Source organism: Saccostrea cucullata, unplaced genomic scaffold, assembly GCF_032062105.1.
Source record: "Saccostrea cucullata isolate Sc308-1 unplaced genomic scaffold, CSIRO_AGI_Scuc_v1 ctg40, whole genome shotgun sequence".
Lineage (NCBI taxonomy): Eukaryota > Metazoa > Mollusca > Bivalvia > Ostreida > Ostreidae > Saccostrea > Saccostrea cuccullata.
In genome coordinates, this window is record NW_026933337.1 from 23,849 (window position 1) to 35,002 (window position 11,154).

The following is an 11,154-nucleotide window of genomic DNA, read 5'->3' on the forward strand; positions in this document are numbered from 1 at the left end:
TTATCTATATTTAAATGGTTTATTCAGTTTCTTTGGGTAGCAGCATAACCATTTTTGACCCCTTGATCATGGATTTTGACTTCCCTTGGAGAGCTACCATACCGGGGCATCAATGTTTCACAAAGACAAGTTGTTTAATTAAATATTTCAGTACTGAAAAGAAACTTATTGTTCTGTAGTGAATTTCTTACGTTAGCCCCCAACTCTTTCTGATGTTAATCGGGTAATGAAGGGAACAATAATGTATTCAGAAGCAAGGTTTAAAAAATCTGTATTATTTCTCCTTTCATTTACTTGATCTTTAACATAAAATCGAATATAATCTGAAAACAACCATTGTCAGGCATGCAAGACCAACATCAGAAATCTAGTTTGTAAAATAAATTGATGCTTTTGTCAAACCACATTCATAAGATTAGAATAGCGTGCAATGATTTTTTTGCTTACACATACATGTAACATGCATATGTACCATCTCTAACTGATACGCCTTATCTCAATGATAGAACAGATAAGTTGCTATTATATTACGACTGCAACACTAGCACTTAAATAAAATAAAATTAAAGGAAAAAATAGAGCATGCGCGGATCTAATGGGGGGGGGGGGGTCTATAGGGGGCAGTTTAAGTAAAGCAGGTGGGCCATATGAGCTATGGTATAAAATTTAATTACAAAAACTCAAAAGCTTCTTAAGACATCGGCCGGAAATGAAAACTTCACACACAGAATGTATGATTTTATGACCTTGACCTTTACCTTTTAACCTAAAAATAAATAGGGGTCTTCCTTACGCCAAAAGGAGTTATGGTAAAACAAATGTTTGGTATATTTGAATTTATGACCTTGACCTTTTGACCTAAAAATCAAAAGGAACCTTCCTTAGTCATTAAGGAGTTGTGTAAAATTTCACAACAAAAACTGAAAGGCTTCTGGAGACACCTTATCTACTAATGTTTGGTAGAAATCCTAGATTGCCAGTGGACATGACTTTTGGCCTTAGAGAGAATGAGAAGGAACCAACGACTCAGTATGTAGCTGACCTGCGATGCAGAATACAACAGGCATATGAGTTAGCAGCAGCAGCATCTGAGAAAGCACGGACTAAGCAGAGGGATACCTACAACACAAAGGTAAGAGGCGGAACAGTGAAGGTAGGAGATCGAGTTCTGGTCAAAATAGTAGCTTTTGATGGTAAACACAAGCTTTCTGACAGATGGGAGCAGGAACCGTACACAGTTATTGGTCAACCAAATGGAGACATTCCTGTTTTCACAGTCAAGAGGGAAAATGGTGAAGGCCGGACTCGAACACTGCACCGTAATCTCTTACTTCCAGTCGGTTTCCTAAATGATGCACCAGCAGCACCAAAACCAGCTCCAAGAAAGGTTAAGACTAAGCCTGCAGTACAAAGAGTTGATGAGGAACAAACTATTACCATTCATGATCAAACCAATGATAGTGATTCTGAGGATGAGACTGAATGGAGAGTAGAAATTAGTCAAGAAGAGCCTGAGGACAGCAGTCCAGTGATTGCTGAGGAATCTGATGTGGTTCAGGAGACTAATTTACCAAATATTGTGACAACTAGCGCTAGTGGAGAAGGAGAGATTGCTCAGGAGCAAATTCCAGAGGCAGCACCATCTCAGGAAATAGAAGTTCCTCTGAGAAGATCGACAAGACAAAAGAAACTACCTGTTCGATATCAAGCAGGAGAGTTCATTCTCACGGCCAGGAACACGTTAAGTTCCAAGACAGTACCGTTGTCAGAAACCTTTAAAGTTAAGCACTGAAAATGGCTCGTTGTCATGAATTTACAGGTGAGGTTATGACAAAAACTATCCGGTGTCATTACTTGAGAAGACAGGTCTTGAGCAGTTTTTCATTTTTTAAGTTAAATAATTTCCACCAATGTCTGAAATTGCAATGGGGAACAGGACTGACACCCCTTTTGGTGTTGTATGAATTTCAGCCGTTAAAATGAAGTAATAAAAGAGGAGTTTGCGTTGGCGATATTAAACCTTGGTGAAATCAAACGTGGATTTCATTCATTTTCCTTTTGGGATGTTATATTTTTTGTAAGTAGAATATTATATATATACCAATTGATGCAGTCAGTATGAAGACATGTTATAAGCCTTTACAGAAAAAAATTGAACAACTTCAAACTGAAAATTTTGATTTATTATAATTAATGTCCGTTGTCATACCAAGATACGAAAATTCAGTCCGTTGTCATCGGTCCGTTGTCGCTACTCTACTGTACGTATATACACTATGAAGGAGGTCGATTTTAGTTTTTTTTATGCTTTGATAAATTTCAAGCATGTCTTCAATAAATGGGTGAACTGATTAGTCGTAAGGAACTAAACGTATGGCATTTCCTATATTTCATATAATGTTTGTCATACATAAGGGCTTCTCCCTTTTCACGTGAAGGAAGAAATGTGCACGCTAACTCTCGATTCCCGCCTACGTTTTGCACTCATTTTATTCAATATTAATGGCAATTTGGCCACAAAATCGTTTAAATGCAAAGAACAGTTCAATGGTAATTGATGAATTGTTTTAATACCAGCGCTAAATAGTGAATTAACCCTATTTCCAGCTCTTGAAAAAGGGGCCGGGGGAGGGGGGGTTTAGACGATACTCTCCATTGAAAGATCGCCATATTTTGAAATATTCAATTCAATTTCTTTATTGCAAAAGACTTACGTCTTATAGCATTTAAAATACAATATATAAACAGAGGAAATAATCGAAAATGGCCGGTCAGTCCTTGTAAATCCTTATGGAACATGCACATATATACATACAAACTCGTATTAACAGTCTACAGTTCATATGGAGAATGACATGAGATTAATTCAACGTACATGTGTAACAGGGTTAAGGAATCGTAATAACGAAAACACCTGTCAGGGTTCGACACACTGTTTATTAATGGTTGTAGATATAAATATATTCATTATTGCCCTGAAATAAATAATGACAATATTGAGTAAAATCATAAAATCATTAATGCACAATTCAATATTATACACAATGCTGCATAAAGGGAGGTAACTCTTACTTATCTTGACATATAATATAATACTCCGTTAGAATTTACACTTTGTGCATATAATTAAAATACTTTACAACAAAATATATATTACTATTAAAGCTATAATATCTTCATAGACATTATGTACCTTTTTCTTATAAACAATAAATCATAAAAACAATAGCATACCATTCTGAGGGAATAGGCAAGCTCCCATATGGTTTATCACACAACTACAGTATATGGCTGGGAGTCCAGATGATAACTATAAATTATCATAAACCTTACATAATTCTCTGATCATAAAACACATAATTATGTACATATTATCTGGATCATAAAATACCCTAGCTTTACTGCTAATAACTAAGTAAAAATCTGACTTCCAAAATCTCTCTTACTGTGCAAAAATGCTATGGAAATTAATATTGCAAGAATTATAGATTTCACATTTAATGAACTATATACATGTATTAAAGATATGTTAAAGTTAGTAAATAAATATTAACTTACCAGAAGATGAAGAGAGTCTAAGTCAATAGTCAATTAGTCAAATTCTGTCACAACAAAATGGAACCTCTCTATCAACAATCTGGACAAAGAATGACCAGAAAGACCTAGAACACTTTGGAGGGAATTTGACAAACCAATAAAACACAAGAACACAAAACTAAAACCCAATAGAAACAAATGACTTATAGAACTTATGGCCAGGACCTTAATTATAACCCTAAAGGCAAATAACAGGGTAGCACTGTCTGTTACACCTGAATGACCATACACTTATCTAATAAGCTGAAATGAAAAATATATACAAATAGAATACAAAATAATTTGATATTTATTAATTAATTAAAAATTAATTAATAAATCATCACTCTTACACATGTCTAACTGTAATATAATAAGTATAGTCATATCAACAATATAAAAGTAACAAATCAGCAAATGACACACCTTTACATGATTAAATCATTTCTAAGTGCCAGGGCTTTATACATAAACTAAACTAAATAGTCTTGGATATGATTAAATGTTCCTCGTACCTTTTCTTATGTTTTCGGCAAAGAAATTATAAAAAAAAAAAATAAATATATCAATAAAAATTTGTGAAAAATATGCATGTATGCTTCCTATGAGAAATATCAGCCTGGTAGTGCAGTAAAAAAAAAAACAAATACAAATATGCAGTTTTGTTGATTATGTCATTTACTTGAATGACATAAAGTAAAATGTATAACAAATCATTAAGGTTGATCACCTGATATTAAACAAAACAAGATAAAAAAAAATGAACATAGGTGCATGAAAGGTACAAGTGTGATCCCCCCTGAGACTGACTAGAAAATTATATACAGTAAACAGAAAAAAAATATCAGATTACATGTAAATATGCATAAAATATAACATAAATGAGTTAATCCTTTGCACCAATCCCATATGACAAGTTACTAGTATATGAAAAATACAAAATTTTGACCAGAATGAAAATAATACAAAAATGAACCCATGAAAAGGGTGGGTGGAGGTTTTTTCCCATCGCACTAGCACAGGATAACAGAAATGGCGCAACAAAAACAAAGATTTTTTTTTTTCGATTAAAAAATCCGTAACCATGTAACTATTCAACGGTGTAAGATTTAATAGATTTCTCATAGCGGCATAAATTAAATTATCTGTGATATTATTGTTTGTTTGTTTATTTATTTTTTTTTTCGTTTTGTGTCTATATAAACATATCTTTGATTATATTGTATTTTGTTAATTTTTGTCTATAAAGTACGAGGGTTGATCCAAAAGTAATGTCACTGTGTCAATATCTTTAATATTTGGCGTCATTTTATCAAATATAATATACCAAAAGATGCATAAAAATAAATTAGATCAAAATAGAAATTTTCATTGAATAATGTTTAATTAAATCAATTTTATAGACGTTTAAAATATTAAACATAAGGGTGTCGCCGCGTCACAACTCAATTAACGTCACGTTTTAAGTGTAAATTGTTAAAATGAGAAAAGACAAACACATTAAAAAGCAACTTAAAAAGCTTCTAATCACCCAATATTTTAAAAGACAAAATTTTTCGACATTTTCTAGTCTTAAGTTGAAAATAAAATTACGTCATTGCTTTTTGATCATAAGCATTGCTGTTTTAATCTGCTGTATTGAATAAAGGAAATGTCGAAATGGAGGATAACCGCTGAAACGAGCTGTTTTGCATTTTTGCTACAAAATGGGGAAATCGCCCGTAGAAACAGTTACGATGATTAATCAGACATAAATTAAAGAAGAGAGACTTGTTTACAGATGGTTTCAGCAATTTTTAGCGAGTCATGGGTCACTAGCTGGATGATCAGCAAAGGACAGAAATACCGAAAAAGGGAGGTCGGTCGGAAACGTTCAATGGTGTCTAATGTTGTCCAAAAAGAGAAACTGTTAGACAGTTACAGCGATATAAGAAACTTTGAGTTTGTCTTATGGTACTATTAAAAGAATTTTGACAGAGGACTAAATTATATGTAGTGAGAGTGTATAATAGGTGCCAATAATTCTTATAAAAAGACAAATATATTTGATTGTGTTCGTAAATCTCAAATATTTATTAATGAAACGAAGGGGAAGCGTTCAAGTGTATGACGGTGCGTATCCGTCATATGACGTTAGTTAGGTGCGGCGACTACCGTAATTACACTTTGTATATAATTCCATATTTTAAAAAGTATGAATCATTTTGATTTGAATTTTTCAGGACTGATTTGTAATAAATATAGCTTCAATCATGTATAATTTTGTTGATTTACGTCGAACAGTAGCAAATTTATGGAAGTAGTGACATTACTATTGGATCAACCCTCGTTTAAACATAACCCCCCCCCCCCCACCCTTTGAAACACAAAAATCTTTGGTTTGAATTTTTTAAAAAAAAAAAAACCGTCCATATTACCTGTTAAAAAGATTTTTTGTTTCACGGGGGGGGGGGGGGGGGTGTAAAAGTATTTTCCGTTTTTCGTTGATTTCTATTCTGAAAAACAAAAGTTTTACCAAATTTCTATAGTAATCTCTCTTTGTTTTCCCAAATAAGTAATGTTTTATGAAAATTTATATAATTATCTAGAACCAGAAGTCTCTGTCGAGACTGTAGCTCTACTGGTTTGTACTTATCAAAAACCATTGCACTATTTTATGTTTCTTTGTGTAGTATACTTGTTGGCCAACTTATTTTGAATCAAACTAAAACTGTAGAAGGAGTAGCGTTTTAAAGGAATTTCACAGAAAATTCTATTTTTAGTAACCATGGTAACACCGTTCATCGAAATCAAAAACCGATGCACTATTCTATGTATCTTAGTGTAGTCTACTTGTGTGCTGAGTTATATTGAAATCAGAGCAAAACCATAGAAGGAGTAGTGTTTTAAAGAAATTTCACAGAAAATTCTATTTTGAATAACCAGGGCAACACCGTTGATTGAAATCAAAAACCCATGCACTATTCTATGCATCTTAGTGTAGTCTACTTGTGTGCCAAGTTATATTGAAATCAGACCAAAACTGTAGAAGGAGTAGCGTTTTGAAAGAATTTCACATAAAATTCTATTTTTAGTAACCAGGGCAACACCGTTCATCGAAATTAAAAACGGATGCACTATTTTATGTATCTTAGTGTAGTCTACTTGTGTGCCAAGTTATATTGAAATCAGACCAAAACTGTAGAAGGAGTAGTGTTTTAAAGGAATTTCACAGAAAATTCTATTCTTAGTAACCAGGGCTACACCGTTGATCGAAATTAAAAACCGATGCACTATTCTTTGTATTTTAGTGTAATCTACCTGTGTGCCAAGTTATTTTGAAATCAGACCAAAACTGTAGAAGGAGTAGCGTTTTAAAGGAATTTCACAGAAAATTCTATTTTTATCAACCATGGCAACACCGTTCATCAAAATTAAGAACGGATGCACTATTCTATGTATCTTAGTGTAGTCTACTTGTGTGCCAAGTAATATTGAAATCAGATTAAAATTGTAGGAGGAGTAGCGTTTTGAAAAATTGTTTACAGACAGACGGACAGACAGACAGACAGACGGACGGACGCATTACTATCGCATAAGCTTTTCTGGTTTCTGACCAGTAGAGCTAAAAATAAACATTTAAACTAGAACTGTCCAAACGGGACAAAATACCCCCCGCTGGGTTTTTCAGAGGTACGTTTTTCCATAATAAAGATATGTATCAAACAAAAATTATGAAATTTTTCACAGTGACCTTGAACTTCCCCAAATGACCTTGGGTCAAGGTCACGAGACACCCTTGCATCATGGGTAATCTTGGTGTGAAATGATAACCTACCAAGTTTATCCATAAAAAATATGTACCAAACATGAATTTTGAAATTTTTCTTCCAGTGACCTTGAACTTCCCCAAATGACCTTGGGTTTAGATCATGACACACCCTTGGGTCATGGGCAATCTTTGTGTGAAATGAGAACCTACCAAGTTTATCGATAAGAAAAATATGGACCGGACACGAATTATGAAATTTTTCTTCCAGTGACCTTGAACTTCCCCAAATGACCTTGGGTCAAGGTCATGACACACCCTTGGGTCATGGGCAATCTTAGTGTGGAGTAGTAGATTCTAATGTCCCTCTGTAAGAAAAATATGGACCGGACACGATTGCACAGACAGACGGACAGACGGACAGACGGACAGACAGACAGACGGACAGACGGACAGACAGACAGACGGACAGAAGGACAGACAGACAGACGGACAAGGTGATTCCTATATACCCCCCAAACTTCGTTTGCGGGGGGTATAAAAATCCTTCGAATATGTTAACTTTTGAAAATTAACTTTGCGGTAGGCAGAAGAACGATATGTATTCAAATATTGTATTATATTATTCTATTATTATATATTATATTAATCTTTGATCAAATATTCAGAGATTATATTATAATATTAAATATTATGCAAACGTTAATTTAAGAGCTATATCTCAACGTAAAAGATTCCAGTCATTGGTTCATATTTCTCTTCATTTTGAATTAATTTCTTTGCCTATACAGAAAATTCTTATAGGAGTGAGCTTCCTCTGTCTACCTTTTACACCCACTGTGTGCTCCTTGTCTTGAACGGGAAATATACCGGGAAAAATCCATCGATGTGTAAAAAATGGCCAAACAATTACTATGAAAAAAGTCAGTCAGCATTTGACTCCATAATAAATTGTATTTGCTGACAAGACTTTTGATATTCTTGTTTCAGCAACTTGTTTGTCAATAATTTAATACGTATTAAAAACTTCTGTATTTTGAAGTAGGTGTAGATCCAACATTTTATTTTTGTTTTACTGATAATATTTCAGGAATTGTTTGCAATACGATTGCACTCTAGTAAACTATGAGAAAGAATTGACTAAAAAACATTATAGAATGGTTAGCACGTTGGTGTATATATACACTATTCCTAAGACGACCCCCCAAAAGATTCAACATTTTCTGCAATATGCTTTCTCTTTCTGAAGAGTGCATATACATTAGATCATTTTTGTTACATGCGTATTTACTGATCAGCCCTTACTATTTCACTTCTAACAAAGTGAAATAGTAGGGAATGGCTTAAGTCAGACTGTTTTATTGATAATCTCATATGTTAAGAAACAGACAACGGACTAGAAAAACTTAACATGTACCGACAACGGACGTTTTGCTTATAAATTGCGATTTCTTAAAGCCCGCTCTCAAGAATAGGCTGTCAGTTGCCTAACAAATGTAAAATGAAGTTTTTCTTCATATTTCAAAATAAAAGGACCAAATTGATAAATTTCACGTAAGCAATATTAAATTTTCAGGCTGACGATCATGACTTTACACATGGGCATGTGATTGCCAACGCAAACTCCTCTTATATTACTTCATGTTAACGGCTGAAATTCATACAACACCAAAAGGGGTGTCAGTCCTGTTCCCCATTGCAATTTCAGACATTGGTGGAAATTATTTAACTTAAAAATTGAAAAACTACCCACGACCTGTCTTCTCAAGTAATGACACCGGACAGTTTTTGTCATAACCTTACCTGTATTTTCATGACAACGAGCCGATTTCAATGCTTAACTTTAAAGGTTTCTGACAACGGTACTGTCTTGGAACTTAACGTGTTCCTGGCCGTGATTCTGAATAAATCTGCAGTGCATGTAAAGCCTACTCAAAAAGAAGATTGGGAAAAGAAAGTTTCATGCATTACTTCTTTAGTTTCTAATTCTTCTTTGTTTTCTAATTTGCAGGAAGAAGCTGGCAGAACTATTCTTGAGATTTTATCATCTAAGTAAATGAATATCTTGTTTTCAGAAACAGATGAGATGTGAAATGCTGAGACGTCATTTTCCAACGCGGGGGAGTATGTAATAGAGTGAAATTTTACATGTTTTTAATGAATTTATTTTTCAGGTATTTTCTTTGATTTTATGATCATTTTCAGAGTTTAAATTGAAATATTTAAATAAAGATTTATTTCATTCAAACTATAAATTAAAATATGTGTTTTGTTATTTTATCATTTATGAAGTCTTACAGGTAAAGTATTTAGTTATCTTTTGGGTTTACCTGTAGATTTGTAGTTATTTATAGATCTGGTTAGATAGTGGTCATTCTGGATTGGTCAGGTGATTTTAGGAGGGAATTCTTTTCTTGTTTTTCATGCCCAAGCGTTCTGATGGGTGTGTATGTTCTGAGACATTTTTAAAAGTTTTGGTTTGATCAGTACTTGATATTCCTAGTTTGAAATAAGTATGGACTGAGATTATTCCATTACCAGGTTAGTGTTTAGTTTAGGTTTTCACATTTCTTTATTTTCCCTACTTTATCTACTTTGTGTGAATGTTTGAATGTTAGACTGAGTATGCTAGGGAGTGAATGTCTTGTGTGAGATTTGTGTGAAAGCTGTAAATAAATTATGTAAATATAACAGCATTAAATAGAGTTTATTTTATTTCTAAATAATTTGCTAAAATTAGAATGGAGAAAATGAGTGTTTTTAAGTTATAAAGTTTTGAAGTAAACAAATTCCTAAAGTATTCATTTTTCTAAATAATTCCCTACATTGAGCAGTATATCATTTTCTTACATTTAGAACACGTACCATATTATTGAGACAGCTGAGTTTTGTATATATACTGTAGCAGACCTTTGCACCTCATGGGAGGTAAGGTTAACTGTGTGTTGATATAAAAATGAACACAGCATCATTTTTAAATATTGATGAATCATAAGCAATTTTTGAAAGTATTTAAACTCATTTTTCTTTATTTGTTCAATTCATGTAATTTGAGAGTTTTGCATGAGGTTATCTGTTATTTGAAATTTACCTAGTTTGTGTTCATCAGAAACTACAAATATTCTAAGCTTATTAATAATGAGTTTATGACAAACATTGTTGTTAAAAAGGATAATAGTTTACATTGGAAATTTTGGTTTTATTTTATGTTAAAACTGCTTTGCTTGTGAAAATTTGCATGCAGAGTTATTGTTCTTGTATTTATAATTTTAATACGTAATTACAGGGTCATCTATCTTTACCATACATCTATAATGGGCAAGATTGCACCATCACAATAAACCCACGTATTTAACCAGATGGAATGTGTTTTGTTGTGTATTTCCACCCGGTTTCAGAGATATCGCGTGGAAATTAAAGAGTTACAGGCAGACAGAACTGACAGACAGACAGACAGCTAGAAAGACGGACAGAGAGACCAAAACTAATATCCCCACTTTCAGCAGGGGACAATAAACAGTCCTGCCACAAGGGACAGTCTAAGGATTATTTTTTCTATGGTGTGAAGCTAAAGGGGTCAAAGCTTACTGTACAAAGTAAAATTACGTCAAGATAATTCAGTGGCAACTCAATCAATGCAAACTATCACCTACACACATCAGCAAATGTATTCAATGTTAATGACATTTCAAAATTAAAATATTTTGCACACCTTTTCATTTACACAGCTGCTAATGCAAACATTATGTTCAAACTTTAAATCTGTCAAAACAAATAAACACTTTTGAATTTCATTACAGTGGCAATTGATTAATATTTAGAATAAGTTT

General features: G+C 33.2%; 1 long non-coding RNA gene across 1 annotated transcript; it reads left to right on the top strand.

The window, feature by feature from the left end:
- Positions 1-9,568: 9,568 nt before the first annotated feature.
- Positions 9,569-10,715, top strand: LOC134238037 (uncharacterized). Its single transcript, XR_009985919.1, has 3 exons — positions 9,569-9,865; positions 10,181-10,252; positions 10,611-10,715. It is a non-coding gene; the product is annotated as an uncharacterized LOC134238037 (long non-coding RNA).
- Positions 10,716-11,154: the final 439 nt, after the last annotated feature.